The 21,161-nt window shown below is 43.8% G+C and overlaps 1 pseudogene; it reads right to left on the reverse strand.

Annotated features, from left to right (window-relative positions):
* Window positions 1-15,836: 15,836 nt before the first annotated feature.
* On the reverse strand, window positions 15,837-20,568 carry LOC123055565 (disease resistance protein RGA2-like; annotated as a pseudogene).
* Window positions 20,569-21,161: the final 593 nt, after the last annotated feature.

Below are 21,161 nucleotides of genomic sequence, written 5' to 3' on the forward strand. Positions count from 1 at the left end.
ACCAGCCGCCGAAGCCCACCCGCGCCTCAAAACCCTAACCCTAGCCCGCCGCCGCCGCCCCGCGCCGCCGCCGCCGCGCCTCGCAGCCGCCGCCGCCGCGGCCCCGCCGCCGACCCGCCGCGCCGCCGCCTCGTCATCGCCGGAGGTAGCCGCCGCCGCCTCGGTTTACGTAAGAAAACCGAGCGGGTTTTTTTCTAAACCGAGATCCAATTTTTTAGATCCGGTTCGGTTTATTTTTTTTTCCGGTTTCGTACGTTCGTTCTAACGAACGGTTTTCACCGTTTAGCCATAGACAGCGAACGTTCGTTCGTTAGCCTGTTCGTCAGTTTTTCTTTTTCTCGGATTTTCCGCGATTATTTTCGATCGCGATTTCTGATCCGATTTTCGTTCTAGTATAACTTTTCGCTCGTTTATCGGAATCAGGCCATTCAAGTGCCTAGAATTTCGTCTCGAAACCCTCATTCTGTTTAACCAACTTAAACAAGATTTTGCTACTGTAAAATTTTACTTTAGTTCAGATTAGTAAACGAAGCTTGTTTCTTTTGCCGTTTAAGTTTTGTTGCTTCGTTTTATTTGATTCTTTTTGCAAACTGGAGTTCTTAAGTTGAACTTTCTGGTTAGATCTCTTATTTGAGTTTTACCCATGCCCTTGCTTGATTGCTTATTGTATGCTTGTTTGTTTGCGATAGAGTACCCGGAGTGCGAAGCGTGCTACTACGAGTCTCTAGGTTTCGCGGATCATCAGCAAGGCAAGTAACACTTTGATCATATCCCTTTCATACCCTGTTTTTATGCATTAGTTTCATCCTCAAACAGTTGTCTGGTTAGGATCTGATTTAAATTGTGGGTTTGTGAAGTAGTTGATGAGGTAGGAACCTATTGCCCTGCATTCAAACCTTGGGAGTTACTATTACGTTATGCTTATATTGCCATGATATGCTCGTAGACGTGGATCGGGTTTGAGTGTTTTCATGACAGATGTGAATATTGTTAATTGATGGTTAACTTAAGGTGGCAACTTTAATACACATCTGGGTGGATTGAGGCACCTGGGGAATTCCAGTGATTGCCTGTATTTTTGAAAATCCCGGGGTACCGTGTGATTCTCCTATGGATTGCCACCCAGGCTCAAAGGGATCATAAGATTATTCATGCTAGAAACTTCCGTGTGCAGCCACATGCCATTATGGGCTCTGGCATAGTTGAGTAAGTTGTGGGAAACCTTTCCATGATGGGCTAGCAGATGTAGGGGATTGTAGGTGTACAGGCCTATCTATCGGTTAAGGGGACCTCTTCGGAAAGACTCTGTCTTGGTCATCCGTTTCTCAAACATCATATAGTGCGAGAAATCAAACGGAGGAGATCGAGTCTTGTCGGGAAAAGTGCACAAACCTCTGCAGAGTGTACAAACTAATCATGGTTAGCCGTGTCCCCGGTTATGGACATCTTGAGTATCTAGTTTCTTGGATTATCATGTGGATCTCATCACTCTTAATTATAAAATTTGATTGGGTTATTAATTACTTTTTAATTGGGATTGAGATGGGCTTTACCATTCTCAATGTTTAACAACCACCATGATAGTTAAATAAAATATATTCCTTTATTGTAGGAAAAAATTGGCTTTTCGCAAAACATATTTACCATACAGCCTCCACCAGCCATATATGCATGTAGTGATAACATTATTTTGTTCATATTATTCTCCTGTGTTACATTGCCAGCATATTCCATGTGCTGACCCGTTTTTGGGCTGCAACGTATCATGTTGCAGACTTTTCAGACGACGAGTAAGGAGCCTTAGGTCACGGTCTTTCACTCAATGATGCCATTGGAGTTGATGGACTCACTTTATCTTCCAAGCCTTCAGCTGTTATCGTATTAGATGGCCTTAAGCCATATTTATTGTAATAAGTTCTCTTTTGAGACATTCGATGTAACAAGTGTGTGATTGCTACTCTGTTATAATTCCTTCAAGTACTATGCGTGTCAGCATTACCGATCCAGGGATGACACTTATGCACAGAGATCAGACTGTTTGAGGTCTGGTCGCTACAAGATGGTATCAGAGCACACGATGACTGTAGGACACGACCACTAAGTTAAAGCCCTAGATCACTACTCTCTTCTCATTTCTAACTCCTCTCCATTTTCTACTCTTTAGGATGGCGGATGCAAGGATCAAGTTCACGCAACCGGATGAAGACACCCCTTTTGGACGCCACTTGAAGGAAGTCACTAGGTACCTGAACATTGGAATACCAAGCTTCACCGGGGCTTACAACGCCACTTACCAGAAGAGGAGCGCTGGATGATTCAATTTCAAGTTCCAGGAAGGACATTCATGCCAGTCACTGAGCCCATAGAGTTTTCCTTTGATGCACCAACCTGGAGTCTAGGAAAGAGTATGGCAGCTCACATCACCATGGGACGCATTGGAGAAGTTTACCACAATGATCTCAAGGACACTATCTACCAGATTTGTGGGTGCCGAGATGAGCAATGGGAGATGATCAGCACCAGGAAGGATAGATCGATTGCTGCTTTCATCCAGGAGTTAAACCAGCACATCCGACGCTAGGAGAACCAGATGTGCGCAGGCATGACAGATTTGAAGAAGGCGATGACAAGGATCACGGAGCTGGAGGAAGAACTCAAGGCTACACGCGAAGATTATATGGAGGAAATTGTCGTACTAGTGGAGAAGAATGACGACCTGACAAGGAAGCTAGGAGTTTTCATGGGAGATCCCGCGCCAGGAGGAGAAGATGACGATTCCACTTGCCCGGAGAACTACATCATCATCGACGACACTGACTCGGACCCTGACGATAGCGATGATGACTATGTTGATGAAGCTGGAGCAGATATCATGGAGTCTTCGACCGGTCAATTTTTCTAGTCGACCACCATATCAGTAGTAGTATTCCACCATGTATATAGTATAGTCCAAGCACTTTTGTAACGATAGTCCTAGATCGATTGTATGCCTTTGTTTGATTGATTGAGTGATATGTTTGTGTTTGTCTCATGTGCATATGGGTAGTGTTTTCCCCCTAGACCTCATTCTATTCTGTTTTCTCATCTTTTCTAAACCCAGCAGATGCCTCCGAGACGCGACAATGGATTTGCTTTCCCACCGGAGCTCACTCAGTTGATCCAGCAGCAGAATGCATTGATGCAGATACTAGTCCAGAATCAGAACCAGGGGAACAACAACAACAACAACCCACCGCCACCACCAGTTGATCACTTAGCCCGTTTTCTTAGGCTGAATCCACCGATGTTCTCCAGTAGCACCGAGCCGATTGTTGCAGATGATTGGCTCCGCAAGATTGAAAGGGAGTTGACTACTGCAGGGTGCAAAGATGCGGAGAGAGTGCGTTTTTCCGCACATCAGCTTGATGGACCCGCAGCATCCTGGTGGGAGAATTTCATAGTAACTTACCCCATTGACACTGTGACATGGGACCAGTTCCAGCAGGCTTTTCGCACTGCCCATGTATCAGCAGGAGCTATGGCCATGAAGAAGCGTGAGTTTCGCAACTTACGACAAGGAGGGCGCACTGTTGGCCAGTATGTGGATGACTTTAGTAAGCTAGCACGTTAGGCCCCAGATGACGTCGCTACAGATGCAGCTAAGAAGGAGAAGTTTCTGGAAGGACTGAATGAGAGCTGAGCATGCAGTTGATGGTGGCAAATTTCAATAACTACCAGGAGTTGGTGGATAGCGCACTTATGCTTGAGGGGAAGCAGCAGCAGATTGACAGCCGCAAGAGGAAGTATGGACAAGGGAAGTATAATTCTGGAGCTCAGCAGAGACCCCGTTTCACGCCAAACTCGGGAGGACTTGTTCATAACCATGGAGGTCACACTCATAATGGAGGAAGTTCGCACAATCATAGTGGCTCCAAGAACGGTAATGGTAATGGAGGAAGTAGCGGACAAAACCGTTCCAACCCGGCAACACCCGCCAAGAAAGATCTAAGCCATGTTACTTGCTACAAGTGCCAGAAGACCGGACATTATGCCAATGAATGTCCTGAAGCTAAGAATGGGAACGTCAATGGAAGCTCTGGGAAGAAGCCCAACCCTTTCAACAGGGGACAAGTGAACCACGTTAACGTGGAGGAGGTTGAAGCCCAACCAGATGCAGTAATAGGTAAGTTTTTGGTTAAGTCATTTACTGCAGTCGTTCTTTTTGATACTAGTGCATCGCATTCATACATATCAAGGGGATTTGTGGATAAGTATAAACTGCCCACCAAATTTCTTAGTACACCTTTGTTAGTAAGCTCGCCAGGAGCAGAGTATATGGCAAGCCAATGATGTTTTCAGATGCCATTGACCATAGGTAGGCATGTTTTCCCCTCAGACCTGATAGTTTTGGAGTCGCAAGGTTTGGATGTGATTCTGGGTATGGATTGGCTATCGATGTATGGAGGAAACATCGATTGCGCCAGTAAGACCATTTTGCTCACCACCCCAGAAGGAAGAAGGATCAAGTATGTATCCCGACATGTGCCGAATAGGACTCAAGTAAATTCCTTATCAGGAGTTGTACAGGAGGAAGTACCAGTGGTGACGGATTTTCCAGATGTATTTCCAGAAGAATTGCCAGGCATGCCGCCGGACATAGACATTGAGTTTTTTATTGAGCTTTTGCCAGGAACAGGGCCAATATCTAAGAGATCATATAGAATGCCCGCAAAGGATTTGGAGGAAATTAAGAAGCAGATCAAGGAGTTACTGGATAAAGGTTATATCTGCCCAAGTTCGTCACCTTGGGGATCACCAATACTTCTAGTGGAGAAAAAGGATGGATCGTTAAGGATGGTTGTTGATTATCGAGGATTGAATGAGGTGACGATCAAGAACAAGTACCCACTGCCGATGATCAATGATTTGTTTGACCAGTTGCAAGGAGCTAAGGTGTTTTCCAAGATCGATCTGCGATCAGGGTACCACCAACTAAAGATTTGAGAGCAGGATATACCTAAGACAGCTTTTACCACGAGGTATGGGCTATATGAGTATACCGTTATGTCATTTGGCCTGACTAATGCACCTGCCTATTTTATGAACATGATGAACAAAGTGTTTATGGATTTTTTTGGATAAGTTCATTGTGGTGTTCATTGATGACATTCTGGTCTACTCGAAGAACGAAGAGGAGCATAAAGAGCATTTGCGTTTGGTACTTGGGAAACTCAGAGAACATCAGTTATACGCCAAGTTCAGCAAGTGTGAGTTTTGGCTGAAGGAAGTTGGATTTCTTGGACATGTTATATCCGGAGAAGGAATAGCGGTAGACCCCACCAAAGTTGTCACTGTGACAAATTGGGAGTCACCCACGTCAGTTGGAGAGATCCGAAGTTTTCTTGGACTCGCAGGATACTACCGGAGGTTCATTGAGAATTTCTCAAAAATTGCGAAGCCCATGACGGAGTTGTTGAAGAAGGGCACCAAGTTCAAATGGACTGAGGAATGTGAGGCCAGTTTTCAAGAGTTGAAGAGACGCTTGGTTACATCACCAGTGTTGATTCTGCCAGATCAAAGCAAGGATTATGAAGTGTATTGCGACGCTTCTCGTCGAGGACTTGGAGCCGTACTTATGCAGGAGGGAAGAGTTGTTTCATATGCCTCACGACAGCTTAAACCCCATGAGTTGAACTATGCTACGCATGATTTGGAGTTAGCAGCCGTAGTACATGCGTTGAAGACACGGAGACATTTTCTCATCGGAAACCATTGTGACGGATCACAAGAGTTTGAAGTATATCTTCATGCAGAAGAAGTTGAATCTCAGGCAGAGGAGATGGTTAGAGCTCATTAAGGATTATGATATGAGATTGCATTATCATCCCGGAAAGGCTAACGTAGTAGCTGATGCGTTGAGCCGAAGAAGTCATGTCAATACACTCATGACCGGAGAATTACCCAGGGAGTTGGTAGAAGACCTTCGCGAGCTATGTTTGGAGATAGTTCCGAGAGGTTATGTAGCAGCATTGGAGATTCAGTCTACTTTGATGGATAAGATCAGAGAAGCTCAGAAGACGGACAAGGAGATTGCCAAGATAAAGGAAAGAATGAGTAAAGGAAAAGCTAAAGGATTTCGTGAGGATGAGCATGATACCTTATGGTTTGAGGACCGCGTATATGTGCCAAATGATCAGGAGATCAGGAAGTTGATTCTGCAAGAGGCCCATGATTCGCCATATTCGATTCACCCAGGAAATACCAAGATGTATCTGGATTTGAAGGATAGTTTCTAGTGGACCGGAATGAAGAAGGATATTGCAGAGTATGTAGCAGTTTGTGATGTATGTCAGAGAGTGAAGGCAGAGCATCAGAAGCCAGCAGGATTGCTACAACCATTGCCGATACCTGAATGGAAGTGGGATAAACTAGGCATGGACTTTATCACGGGATTACCCAGGACTCGTTCAGGCTATGACTCGATATGGGTTGTAGTCGACCATTTGACGAAAGTAGCTCATTTCATCCCAGTGAAGACCACTTACACCAGTGCTAAGTTGGCAAAGATATACATGACCAGGATAGTATGTCTGCATGGAGTTCCGAGGACCATTGTATCAGATAGAGGAACCCAGTTTACTTCAAAGTTTTGGAATTAGTTGCATGAAACTTTGGGAACCAGGCTAGAGTTCACTACAGCTTTTCACCCGCAGACAGATGGATAGACTGAGAGAGTCAATCAGATTCTGGAGGACATGTTGAGAGCTTGTGCACTAGATTATGGATCTAATTGGGACGATAATTTGCCGTATGCGGAGTTCTCTTATAACAACAGTTATCAAGCAAGTTTGAAGATGGCCCCTTTCGAAGCACTGTACGGAAGGAGGTGCAGAACACCGTTGTTGTGGGACAAAGTTGGAGACCGACAGTTGTTTGGACCAGATTTAATCAAAGAGTCTGAAGAGAAGGTTAAGCTCATTCGCGATAGACTCAAGGTAGCCCAGTCCAGGCAGAAGAGTTATGCGGATTCAAAACGCAAGGAGACAGTTTACGAAGTTGGAGACAGAGTGTATCTTCGTGTATCCCCACTTCGAGGAGTGAAGCGCTTTAGAGTTAAGGGAATATTAGCGCCACGTTTTGTGGGACCATACAAAGTTTTGGAACGTATGGGAGAAGTTGCTTACAAGTTGGAATTACCCGAAGGATTGTCAGGAGTTCACGATGTGTTCCACGTTTCTCAGTTGAAGCAGTGCCACGCAGAGATGGCTGATATTCCTCTGAGAGATACAGTGCCGCTGGAAGCGATACAGTTGGATAGTGATTTGACTTACGAGGAGAAGCTAGTCAAGATACTCGAGTTTCCAGCCGAGTTACACGCACCAAAGTAATCAAGTTCTGCAAAGTTCAGTGGAGTCACCATACCGAAGATGAAGCCACCTGGGAACGAGAGGAAGACCTACAGAAGGATCACTCTCACCTATTTTCTAGCCAACCCAAATCTCGAGGGCGAGATTCATCTTAAGGGGGGTAGGTTTGTAACATCCCAAATTTTCAATTTGGAATGTTATGCATTAGGTCATCATTGCATATCATATTTTATTGCATTTTGGCTTGATGCTAGAAATTCTACGCAACTCAAGGACCCGTGGAGAGATTTGGGGATTTCATTATTTTCATATTCGAGTTTTTTCTCGAATTTTGAAAGAGGATCGTTTGATTTTAATTATTTTTCTCTTGAATATTTCTTTTATAAAAATAAAAGAGAGAGGATAAAATGACTTCCTCAAAGTAAAGAAATATCGGAGATTTAATATTAAAATCAAATAAGATTTTTATTCTGAGTTTTGTCGCTATTTTATTTGAATTAGGAAAAATATGCGTTTTTCAAAATAGTATTTTAGGCCAAATAAATGTTCACCTTGCCCGGCCTATTTTTAGAGGACGGGGAAAATTTATTTCGGGATTTTTGGAGTCCGTTTAGTATTTCTTTTCTTTCTTTTTCTACACGTCAGAATTATTTAAAAAAAAGTCAAACCGACTCCGGGCCGTACCCGAGCGGGACTCCGCCCCGGGGCCTTTATAAGCCGCCACCCCCTGCCCGCCGAAGCCCACCAGCCACCGAAGCCCACCCATGCCCCAAAACACTAACCCTAGCCCGCCGTCGCGCCTCGCTGCCGACGCCGACGCCGCCTCGCCGCCGACCCGCCGCCGCCCCGCCACCGACCCGCCGCCAGAGGTAGCCGCCACCGCCGCCTCGGTTTACGTAAGAAAACCAAGCGTTTTCTTAAACCGAGATCCGTTTTTTTAGATCCGGTTCGGTTTATTTTTTTTGTTTCGTACGTTCGTTTTAATGAACGGTTTTCACCGTTTAGCCACAGACAGCGAACGTTCATTCGTTAGCCTGTTCGTCAGTTTTTCTTTTTCTCGGATTTTCCGCGATTATTTTCGATCGCGATTTCTGATCCGATTTTCGTTCTAGTATAACTTTTCGCTCGTTTATCGGAATCAGGCGATTCAAGTGCCTAGAGTTTCGTCTCAAAACCCTCTATCTGTTTAACCAACTTAAACAAGATTTTGCTACTTTAAAATTTGACTTTAGTATAGATTAGTAAACAAAGCTTGTTTCTTTCGCCGTTTGACTTTAGTTGCTTCGTTTGATTTGATTCTTTTTGCAAACCGGAGTTCTTGAGTTGAACTTTCTGGTTAGATCTCTTATTTGAGTTTTACCCGTGCCCTTGCTTGATTGCTTATTGTATGCTTGTTTGTTTGCGATAGAGTACCCGGAGTGCGAAGCGTGCTACTACGAGTCTCTAGGTTTAGCGGATCATCAGCAAGGCAAGTAACACTTTGATCATATCCCTTTCATACCCTGTTTTTATGCATTAGTTTCATCCTCAAACAGTTGCATGGTTAGGATCTGATTTAAATTGTGGGTTTGTGAAGTAGTTGATGAGGTAGGAACCTATTGCCATGCATTCAAACCTTGGGAGTTACTATTACGTTATGCTTATATTGCCATGCTATGCTCGTAGACGTGGATTGGGTTTGAGTATTTTCATGACAGATGTGAGTATTGTTAATTGATGGTTAACTTAAGGTGGCAACTTTAATACACATCTGGGTGGATTGAGGCACCTGGGGAATTCCAGTGATTGCTTGTATTTTTGGAAATCCCGGGGTACCGTGTGATTCTCCTATGGACTGCCACCCAGGCTCAAAGGTATCATAAGATTATTTATGCTAGAAACTTCCGTGTGTAGCCACATGCCATTATGGGCTCTGGCATAGTTGAGTAAGTTGTGGGAAACCTTTCCATGATGGGCCAGCAGATGTAGGGGATTGTAGGTGTACATGCCTATCTATCGGTTAAGGGGACCTCTTCGGAAAGACTGTGTCTCGGTCATCCGTTTCTCAAACATCATGTAGTGCAAGAAATCAAACGGAGGAGATTGAGTCTTGTGGGGAAAAGTGAACAGACATCTGCAGAGTGTACAAACTAATCATGGTTAGCCGTGTCCCCGGTTATGGACATCTTGAGTATCTAGTTTCTTGGATTATCATGTGGATCTCATCACTCTTAATTATAAAATTTGATTGGGTTATTAATTACTTTTTAATTGGGATTGAGATGGGCTTTACCATTCTCAATGTTTAACAACCACCATGATAGTTGAATAAAATATATTCCTTTGTTGTACGGAAAAATTGGCTTTTCGCAAAACATATTTACCATACAGCCTCCACCAGCCATATATGCATGTAGTGATAGCATTATTCTGTTCATATTACTCTCTTGTGTTACATTGCCAGCATATTCCATGTGCTGACCCGTTTTCGGGCTGCAACGTATCATGTTGCAGACTTTTCAGACGACGAGTAAGGAGCCTTAGGTCGTGGTCTTTCACTCAGTGATGCCGTTGGAGTTGATGGACTCACTTTATTTTCCAAGCCTTCCGCTGTTATCGTATTAGATGGCCTTAAGCCATATTTTATTGTAATAAGTTATCTTTTGAGACATTCGATGTAATAAGTGTGTGATTGCTACTCTGTAATAATTCCTTCAAGTACTGTGCGTGTCAGCATTACCGATCCAGGGATGACAATTATGCACAGAGATCAGACTGTTTGAGGTCTGTTTGCTACACACCCAAATCTTCTGGAGTTTGCTCGTCAACTTCTAACTCCCCGCCGGCTTTCTTGGCAGCCACGGCACCCAGGTTTTCATCTGTAGCCTCATTGGGTGCACTTCCATCATATATAATGTTATATCTACACAATAATAGATACGTATGTGACCTTCCACCTTGGCTCCTGTACAAATATGATTTTTGTTGATACATGATTCTCAACAAAGTGTAGTGCCAGTTTTTCCTTTCATGAAAAGTGTAGTACCAGTTGGTGTGGTTCTCAATTTACAATCATGTAGAGCTATCTTTCCTATTACTTTGTTCAATAGCTTTATAGAGTTATATTTCACTTCCTATTTTTTAGGAAGGGAAAACAACTTGAGTATTGTATTCCATTCATCTGTTTTTTCTCTAGATGTGGTAATTTCTGTTTCCAAAATAACAGTAGCTGGTAGCTTGCAGGCATGTTATGTATCAATGAAATCAACTTAAATATTGCATACAGAACAATATAATTTCAAAATATTTCTTAATGGGCGTATAAGAAAAATTCATTATAAAAATGTGCTAACTGTAATTTGTATGCCCTTCATTTGCTCTTTACGATGTCACTCTCCTGGGATGTTCCTTCGAACCAGCAAGTCACTACCTTCGGTGGTTGCCACAAGTCTTGACACTTTTATGTGTATAATTTGATTTGTGATAGATTTTAACCAAACCGCAACCACATGACTACATATTTGCATATCTCTGTGCTTTCATGGGTGGAGACGAAGCTATTTTATTGCTTCGCAATAAGATCCCTACTTCACTTTGCCTGGCATATTTAGAAACACAATATTCTTGCCAAAATGTATCTACGGTATATAATCGTGATTATAATAGTCTGTCAACTCAATCCTCAGAGTGCGGTAAATACTTGGCATGATGTAATGAAGTTTCTTATAGGTTAGTTCAATGCCATGAGACAGAGACATGGAAAAACTCTTTCTACCATTGCAACGCACATTGGGCCTCAACTGGGCCTGAAAAAACACACCAACTCAACATGTTGGCTCTTTCTGTTATCATAAATAGTACCACCTCACCACCATAGAACAAGAACCACCAATTTATATACGTCTTGGAGTTACCATTTATCGATCAACTCAATGAGTCGGCTTGAAAATCAATAAGGGGAGGATGAGAATGATAACATGAGAAGAAGATAACGAGTTCCGGAGAAGCTCGTTGTGTTACTAGAGGAGCTCTCCAAGAGAGAAAGAGGACATAGGGCGGACAGACGGAAATAAGTGGATGCATGAGCCGGATAACAATGTCCCCCGTTGCAACGCACGGGCATTTGTGCTAGTCTATCTCCATAGATCTTGATGCTCAATATATAAGCAGCTTCACCGAGGTCTTTCATTGAAAAACTCTTATTCAAGTATCCTTTTATGCTACCCAGAAATTCTATATCATTTCCAATCAACAATATGTCATCCACATATAATAATGAAATGCTACAGAGCTCCCACTCACTTTCTTGTAAATACAGGCTTCTCCAAAAGTCTGTGTAAAACCATATGCTTTGATCACACTATAAAAACATTTATTCCAACTCCGAGATGCTTGCACCAGTCCATAAATGGATCGCTGGAGCTTGTACACTTTGTTAGCATCCTTTGGATCGACAAAACCTTCGGGTTGCATCATATACAACTCTTCTTCCAGAAACCAATTCAGGAATGCAGTTTTGACATCCATTTGCCAAATTTCATAATCATAAAATGCGACAATTGCTAACATGATTCGGACAGACTTAAGCATCGCTGCGGGTGAGAAGGTCTCATCGTAGTCAACTCCTTGAACTTGTCGAAAACCTTCCGCAACACGTCGAGCTTTGTAGACAGTAACATTACCGTCAGCGTCAGTCTTCTTCTTGAAGATCCATTTATTCTCTATGGCTTGCCGATCATCGGGCAAGTCAACCAAAGTCCACACTTTGTTCTCATACATGGATCCCATCTCAGATTTCATGGCCTCAAGCCATTTCGCGGAATCAGGGCCCATCATCGCTTCCTCATAGTTCGTAGGTTCGTCATGGTCAAGTAACATGACCTCCAGAATAGGATTACCGTACCACTCTGGTGCGGATCTTACTCTGGTTGACCTACGAGGTTCGGTAGTAACCCGATCAAAAGTTTCGTGATCATCATCATTAGCTTCCTCACTAATTGGTGTAGGAATCACTGGAACTGACTTCTGTGATGTACTACTTTCCAATTCGGGAGAAGGTACAATTACCTCATCAAGTTCTACTTTCCTCCCACTCACTTCTTTCGAGAGAAACTCCTTCTCTAGAAAGGACCCATTCTTAGCAACGAATATCTTGCCTTCGGATCTGTGGTAGAAGGTGTACCCAACAGTCTCTTTTGGGTATCCTATGAAGAAACATTTCTTCGATTTGGGTTCGAGCTTATCAGGTTGAAGCTTTTTCACATAAGCATCGCAGCCCCAAACTTTAAGAAACGACAACTTGGATTTCTTGCCAAACCATAGTTCATAAGGTGTCGTCCCAACGAATTTAGATGGCGCCCTATTAAACGTGAATGCAACCATCCCTAAAGCATAACCCCGAAACGATAGAGGTAAATCAGTAAGAGACATCATAGATCGCACCATATCTAATAAGGTGCGCTGACGACGTTCGGACACACCATTACGCTGTGGTGTTCCGGGTGGCGTGAGTTGCGAAACTATGCCGCATTGTTTCAAATGAAGACCAAACTCGTAACTATTCTCCTCCACGATCAGATCACAGAAACTTTATTTTCTTGTTACATGATTTTCCACTTCACTCTGAAATTCTTTGAACTTTTCAAATATTTCAGACTTATGTTTCATCAAGTAGATATACCCATATCTGCTCAAATCATTTGTGAAGGTCAGAAAATAATGATACCCGCCGCGAGCCTCAATATAAATCGGACTGCATACATCAGTATGTATTATTTCCAACAAATCTATTGCTCGCTCCATTGTTCCGGAGAACGGAGTTTTAGTCATCTTGCCCATGAGGCATGGTTTGCATGTACCAAGTGATTCATAATCAAGTGATTCCAAAAGTCCATCAGTATGGAGTTTCTTCATGCGCTTTACACCAATATGACCTAAACGGCAGTGCCACAAATAAGTTGCACTATCATTATTGAACTTATATATTTTGGCTTCAATACTATGAACATGTGTATCACTACTATCGAGATTTAGTAAAAATAGACCACTCATCAAGGATGCATGACCATAAAAGATATTACTCATATAATAGAACAACCATTATTCTCTGATTTAAATGAATAACCGTCTCGCATCAAACAAGATCCAGATATAATGTTCATGCTCAACGCTGGTACCAAATAACAATTATTCAGGTCTAAAACTAATCCCGAAGGTAGATGTAGAGGTAGCGTGCCGACGGCGATTACATCGACTTTGGAACTATTTCCCACACGCATCGTGACCTCGTCCTTAGCCAATCTTCGCTTAATCCGTAGCCCCTGTTTCGAGTTGCAAATATGAGCAACAGAACCAGTATCAAATACCCAAGCGCTACTGCGAGCATTAGTTAAGTACACATCAATAACATGTATATAAAATATACCTTTCACTTTGCCGTCCTTCTTATCCGCCAAATACTTGGGGCAGTTCCGCTTCCAGTGACCAGTCCCTTTGCAGTAGAAGCACTCAGTCTCAGGCTTAGGTCCAGACTTGGGCTTCTTCACTTGAGCAACAACTTGCTTGCCGTTATTCTTGAATTTCCCCTTCTTCCCTTTACCCTTTTTCTTGAAACTGGTGGTCTTGTTGACCATCAACACTTGATGCTCCTTCTTGATTTCTACCTCCGCAGCCTTTAGCACTGTGAAGAGCTCGGGAATTGTCTCATCCATCCCTTGCATATTATAGTTCATTACGAAGCTTTTGTAGTTTGGTGGCAGTGATTGAGGAACTCTGTCAATGATACTATCATTAGGAAGATTAAGTCCCAGTTGAGTCAAGTGGTTGTGGTATCCGGACATTCTGAGTATGTGTTCACTGACAGAACTATTCTCCTCCATTTTGCAGCTATAGAACTTATTGGAGACTTCATATCTCTCAATCCGGTCATTTGCTTGAAATATTAACTTCAACTCTTGAAACATCTCATATGCTCCATGACGTTCAAAACGTCGTTGAAGTCCCGGTTCTAAGCCGTAAAGTATGGCACACTGAACTATCGAGTAGTCATCAACACGCGACTGCCATGCATTCACAATGTCTGCAGTTGCCGGCGCGGGTGGTACACCTAGTGGTGCTTCCAGGACGTAATTCTTCTGTGCAGCAATGAGGGTAATCCTCAAGTTATGGACCCAGTCCGTGTAGTTGCTACCATCATCTTTCAACTTAGCTTTCTCTAGGAACACATTAAAATTCAAAGGAACAGAAGCACAGGTCATTGATCTACAACAACATAGACATGCAAAATACTATCAGGTACTAAGTTCATGTAAATTAAAGTTCAATTAATCATATTACTTCAGACCTCCGACTTCGATAGACATACCTCTAATCATCTAAGTGATCACGTGATCCAAATAAACTAAACCATGTCCGATCATCATGGGAGATGGAGTAGTTTTTCAATGGTGAACATCACTATGTTGATCATATCTACTATATGATTCACACTCGGCCTTTCGGTCTGAGTGTTCCGAGGCCATATCTGCATATGCTAGGCTTGTCAAGTTTAACCCGAGTATTCTGCGTGTGCAAAACTGGCTTGCACCCGTTGTATGTGAACGTAGAGCTTATCACACCCGATCATCACGTGGTGCCTCGGCACGATGAACTGTTGCAACGGTGCATACTCAGGGAGAACACTTATACATTGAAATTTAGTGAGAAATCATCTTATAATGCTACCGCCAAACTAAGAAAAATTAGAAGCATAAAGGATAAACATCACATGCAATCAATATAAGTGATATGATATGGCCATCATCATCTTGTGCCTTTGATCTCCATCTCCAAAGCACCGTCATGATCACCATCGTCACCGGCTTGACACCTTGATCTCTATCGAAGCATCGTTGTCGTCTCGCCAACTATTGCTATCATGACTATCGCTACTGCTTAGTGATAAAGTAAAGCAAGTACATGGCGATTGCATTTCATACAATAAAGCGACAACCATAAGGCTCCTGCCAGTGTCCGATAACTGTTACAAAACATGATCATCTCATACAACAATTTATATATCATCACGTCTTGACCATATGACATCACAACATACCCTGCAAAAATAAGTTAGACGTCCCTAATGAAGGTTCCTGCAGCTAATTTGCATGTAATGGCTCGGCCTGAAATTAGAACCAGGAGGGAACCCAATTATAGTTCGTTTAGAAGTATGTTGTTCCTGCTCTGCCTCAAAGAAAGGTGCTGAGAAATCTCAATCAGAAAGGTATTTGGGTGCACCCCCATGTGCTTATTCCCCATCTTATTTTCTGCTTCTCCTCTCACATCTACTTTGCTTCCACCAAATTATATATTCTATCTAATTTCTGGTTGCTGGATAGATCAACTTCTCCTATTCATACACTTCTCCACCAAAAGTCCCCAAATATTGCTGTTATTAGTGTGTGGTGAAAGATCAGGGCCAATCGGATATAGCACAGACGGAGTAAAGTTCGAGTTTAGATGTACTTACCAGATTTAAGTACAGGAAGGAAGACCACAACCACAAGGCCCTTGTGTCATGCATGTGTTTGAATGGGAAGGGAAGAGCTCTACAAGGCTAGAAGAATGTACAAGAGAACTCCAAGGCATTGTCCTGCACGGTGGATGGGAACAAATAAATAGTTATTAAGCGGGATTGCAGGCAAACGGCAATGTGGGAAAACACAAGAAAGTATGTTTGTGTTACCTTGGATCACCATTCTTCTCTTATGATTTCAGGGATGGTTCCCTCCAACCCCTGCACTGCTGTTTTAGCTCCTGGGTGCAGTTGTATCTGACATATAGCTTTTCTAGTGAATCCGGGAGGGCATCGTTGGGCAATGACAAGATGGGTGGACAACAGTTGACTGATAATATCTTGAGGCTGGTAAGGTTACGCAGCCCTGCAGGGAGTTGTTGAAGGTCCTTGAAATTCCAAAACTTTAGTTCCTGGAGGGAGGAGAGGAGCTGAAGGGCATCCTCTTGCTCCTTGCTGAACCGCTCCATCCCTCCACACCAATTCCTCAAAAGTTGTAGCTTGGTGAGGGAGGAAGAGAGGAATCTGCAGACGGGTGCAGCAAGAACTCCTGCTATGTCATCCGTCATGAGCTCACGCAGTGTGGATGAAACAAGCTGTGTCTGCTGCTCTTCACCTCCCTCAGCATCCTCCAAAGCCCGTTTGGGATTGGGATCCCAATCAGCAAAGAATCTAGGGCTACCCATGATCTCTAATTTGTTAAGCTGGCCCCCGGTTGTAAGGAGAGACTGCAAGCCCTGACATTCCAGATCCTCTCCACAATCCTGCAATTCTAATGTTGTAAGAGAGCAGAGGTTTGAGAGGGGCTCCAGTGTCCCCATGCCTTCCACACCCACAAGCTTCAGGAACTACAGGGAGTAAGGGAAAATGTGACGGGAAAAAGAGCCAAGACGGGATAGAAAGTTTGTGCAATACTTTTTATTTCTAATCTCTGGAGGGATCGCAAGGCTTGGAGCCCTCCTCCACCAGGAACAAGAGTTGGTGGGTCCACCAGGACCAGCTCTGGGCAGTCAAGGAAATCCAATTCCCGTAGTGAGTCACAGAGATGAGCTGGGAGGAGCAGCACCCCATCATCCTCTTCCTCTGTTGTTGCTTTTATTTCACCTCCCCCCATCTCTGATGCTTCTTGTGTTGTTTGTTGCACATCCACCCCCACTACCAGCCCTTTTATGTTTTTACAACTCCGTATTTCCAATTTGGAGAGCTTTGGGAGGTCGGGGAGGAGCTCTGTCAATTCCTTCCCACTATTACCATTTAACCTATTGACATGCATATGCTCAACAGGGAGCTGCCACTCCACATCACTCTGACCTCCTCCTAATGGTCCAACTAGACCAACTGAATCTTCTACAATCAATGTCCTCAGCGAGGTTAACATCAGAAGGTGCTTCAGCTACAGAGGTGGGCAGCACGATAGTGTCAGGTTCTCAAGACCAAATTCTTTATCAAAAACTAACACTTGGTCTATGCTATGCAAATCAACCCCTCCATAAATTTCCAATTCTGCTCCATTGGATGATTTTGAGTACCGAAAAGACGCTAGTAGCTTTACATTTCGCATAATGACACAAGGCAGACCTTCCATCCAGGAGACGGGAGTCACTGACAAGAATTCTGGACAGTCCAATACCACAAGCTTTTGTAGTTTGGGAAACCAATCTGGGGAAACAATGTTGGTTGAGAAAGGAAACCCCAAGAGTTTTGGGCACTTCCTAATAATCAGAACTTGCAAAAGAGGAAACATGTGAGTAGTCGGTGGCAACAAGTCTCCACCAACGGAAGACTCTTGTTCACCTGTGTAAACCCAATTTTCAAAACTTCCTAGGCCAATGAGTGTAAGCTTTATTAGGCTGCAAAAGCTTTTCTCTATGATAAAATCCTTCAGTCTTGCAATATGCTTCAATTTTAGCTCACGAAGATCCCAAGCCTTCCCTAAAGAAGGGAAAACTTCCCAAGAAACACTATCCAGATAAAGAGATTGTAGACCTTCAACAGCGAACTCATCACCCAGCCATGTTGGACAAGGACCTCCATGCCCTCTAATACACAACACTTCAAGATCTGCATGAGGTTGAAGGCTCTCAAGAACCACTGCTTCAACACTAGCCTCAACATTAGACCACTCACTATCCCAGTTCAATGTTAACCTCTTCAAGTATTTTTTCTCCATCAGTTTTGCTTGAGCTGCTTCTTCTACAATATCTATCTTCTCAAGGTTGTAGATGCCAAGCTCCCTTAGCTTGCTCAAGTGCTCTAGTTGCTTTGGTTCAAACCCTTCGGATTTTTTATTGACTTGAATACCTTTAACTCTTCTAAGAGTTTAAGTTTTCCCACTTTATAAATATCAGAATGAAGCTGACCACCACCTGGAACATAAAAATGGCATAATTTGGCAAGGTTGCACATGTCTTAGGGCAAATCACGACTGTCACCCCACAACTCAAGATTTAGAATCCTTAAATGATAAAATTTAGAGATGTTCAGTGGTAAATGCATCTCACTCTTCCATGTCCCTAGACAAAGGTATCGGAGGTGCACAAGTTTTGAGAAGTTTTGTAACAGGGATACCACGGGACAAAGCATGCTTGGCAAATGAAGAACATGAAGAGTGTTCGCTTCCCCCAAAAAATCACCAAATATCTTGACAAAACCTTCATCCATTTCTCCAAATAATAACAATGTTTGCAAATCTTCAACCTTAAATCTTGTCTTCAGTTCTTCCAATTCATTCTTCAATTTTCCACCAGAAACTGCATCAGATTCACCTAAGCCCTCTGTGCTTATAGACAAGTGGCGGGTGGTTGGCTGAATTTCTACTGATCCAACACTAGGGAGACGTAAACTGAGACAATCATGAGATGCAACCTTCGATGCCAAATCATGCAGTAGGTCATGCATAACATAACACAGATCACCATCAGTTTCCTCTTCTATGAAAAATCCATGGATGACTAACTCCTTTAAATTTCTCAGACCTATGTCTTCAAATGTTTGATTTTGACCAGCAAGCATCAAAATATCTAGTCCAATCCACAGGCTGATAAGCTCATGGCTTCTGAAATAGTAATCTTCGGGAAATAATGCAGAATAGGAAAAGCACCGTTGCAGATGGAAAGGGAGAAAGTCATAGCTAAGCTCCAAGGCAGACATAATTCCATTGGTCTGTTTCGCCCACTGTTTACTGTTTAGGACCCTTCTCCAATGAGCCAAACTAGGGTCTGTCCTTAGTAATATACCAACAGTCTTTGCTGCAAGAGGGGAGCCCTTTAGCTTTCCCATTATCTCATCTCCAGTGTCAAGCAAATGAAGTTTATCTCTTGGATATTGCTCAGCATCAAAGACATATACAAGGAATAACTTCTTAAATTCTCCAGGTTCTAGACCGTCCAGTTCTTCTGGCTCTTCAGTTTCCTTAACCTGATCTGCTATTTCTTTTTGCCGAGTTGTGACTAGAATTATGGAACCCTTTTCTTGTGACTTGCCGAGTATCAACAATAGTTTTTTCCAGTCATCCACATCAGTAAACTGCCATATATCATCCAATACAAGTAAGAATCTTTTGTGTTTCAATCTGTGTTCAATCAGCTCTTGTGTTGTACTACACCCATTTTCACCTTCAACGGTAAGGTATCTTCTTTAATCTATTCTAGCACCTTACCCAGGTTGAAATTGAACGACACACATATCCAAATCCTGACTGGAAAATGATTCTGCACTTGTTCGTTGTTATATATGTGCTGTATCAGAGTTGTCTTCCCCATTCCCCCCGGACCAATAACCGGAAGCACAGTTAGACCCTTGTCACGGTATTGACCCTTGGTGATATCATGTATGATATTATTCATGATAAGGGCCCTCCCATACAGTTTTGGCTCTGCACTCTGAGGTGTGGTGGTGGGACGGCGGTGTGCAACGTCTAGGACAGTTCTTGGGCCACAATGTTTCAGAATCTTGTCAACATCCTCGCTTATACGCTTCAGTTGCTCTAGAGTGTCCTTGATCTTTCGAGAGAACTCAACCCTATTAAACTCAGGAATTGGTATTTCTTGCACATTACCACGGTCTTCATCACCACTAACATGTGAATGCAGGGAAGATGTGCCTTCGAAGAGTTTACCAAGCTTGGGCATGCATCCGCTGACCTCCTGATCAATTTGATTTGCTTTTGGTGCTAAGGAGGAATGGCCAGCTGACATTTTTGACCTCTGCCTACCACGCTGCCAAGCACAACAGCTGACATTTTGTCTTGCATCTTCTTGTCGGGGATGGCCAGCGGTTGGCACCAAAGCAATACGCACACAAAGATGCCAGCTATTTGCCAAGAGCTTTGGTGGTGTGGCGAGCATTGAGGGCGAGGTCGCAAACGCAATCCTTGCCGTGCTCGTCAGCAGCCTCGTACATGTTGTGGAGCTTGTCGTGGATGCGAAAGTAGTGCAGCTCGTCCAGCAAGTCCTCGGCATTGTGGGCCGAGTCCTGCAGATTCTGCAACAGCTTCTCCGTGGCCGGTCCGACGAGCTCCTTGGTGGCAGCTCGTTCGAGCATGGCCTGCACCTGCAGCAGTTCCGTGCGGAGGGCCTCAATGTTGAGACCAAAGTTCCTGCTGGCCGCCCAGGACTCCAGCACGCCATCTGCAACGGAGGCTAGCGCCTTCCCCACCACCCATTGCGCCACATCAAAGGTCGCGTCGGCCATCCCCTGATTGGATGCAGGGATGGAGGACGTTCTGCACCTGCATCGTCCCAGGAACCAACAAAATGTGATAAATCTTGGCTGCTGGTAGCTGCAAATTAAAGGAGAGAGTAGGCATGTACGTTGACGCGTGCACGAGGTGTCGGTCTGCCGGTGATGGAAGCCGCTGCCGTCTGCCTAGCCCCAGCTAGCTACAGAAAGGGGGTTGTGTTGAGTCTTTGAGACTTTGATAGAGAAAGAGAGAGAGAGAGATCTGACTTTGGTACCTGGTGATATGCGGCCGTGGTGCGGCTGGTCCAGATCCGGGAGCCACCGTCGCTGTGGTGACAGGTGACTTCACTGCAGGCAGGTGAGGAGGTGACGGGAGCTGCGCTGCTGACCGCGAGGTGGAGCAGCAGGATTGGGAGTGGGGAGCAAGGGGCGGGACGAGCGCCGGTGGTGAGAAGAGGTCAAGCGGCGGAGAGCGACAGTGAGAAAGAGAGAGTGAGTTTAGTGAGTGTTTAGCCCTCAAACGGATCTGATCTAGATGGGAAGCGCACTGTTATCTAAGTAATTAACTATTAACAGCGCACTTGTCCCTGCCGGGGCTACAAATA

The sequence above is a fragment of the Triticum aestivum genome, chromosome 2D (genome assembly GCF_018294505.1).
Source record: "Triticum aestivum cultivar Chinese Spring chromosome 2D, IWGSC CS RefSeq v2.1, whole genome shotgun sequence".
Classification (NCBI taxonomy): domain Eukaryota; kingdom Viridiplantae; phylum Streptophyta; class Magnoliopsida; order Poales; family Poaceae; genus Triticum; species Triticum aestivum.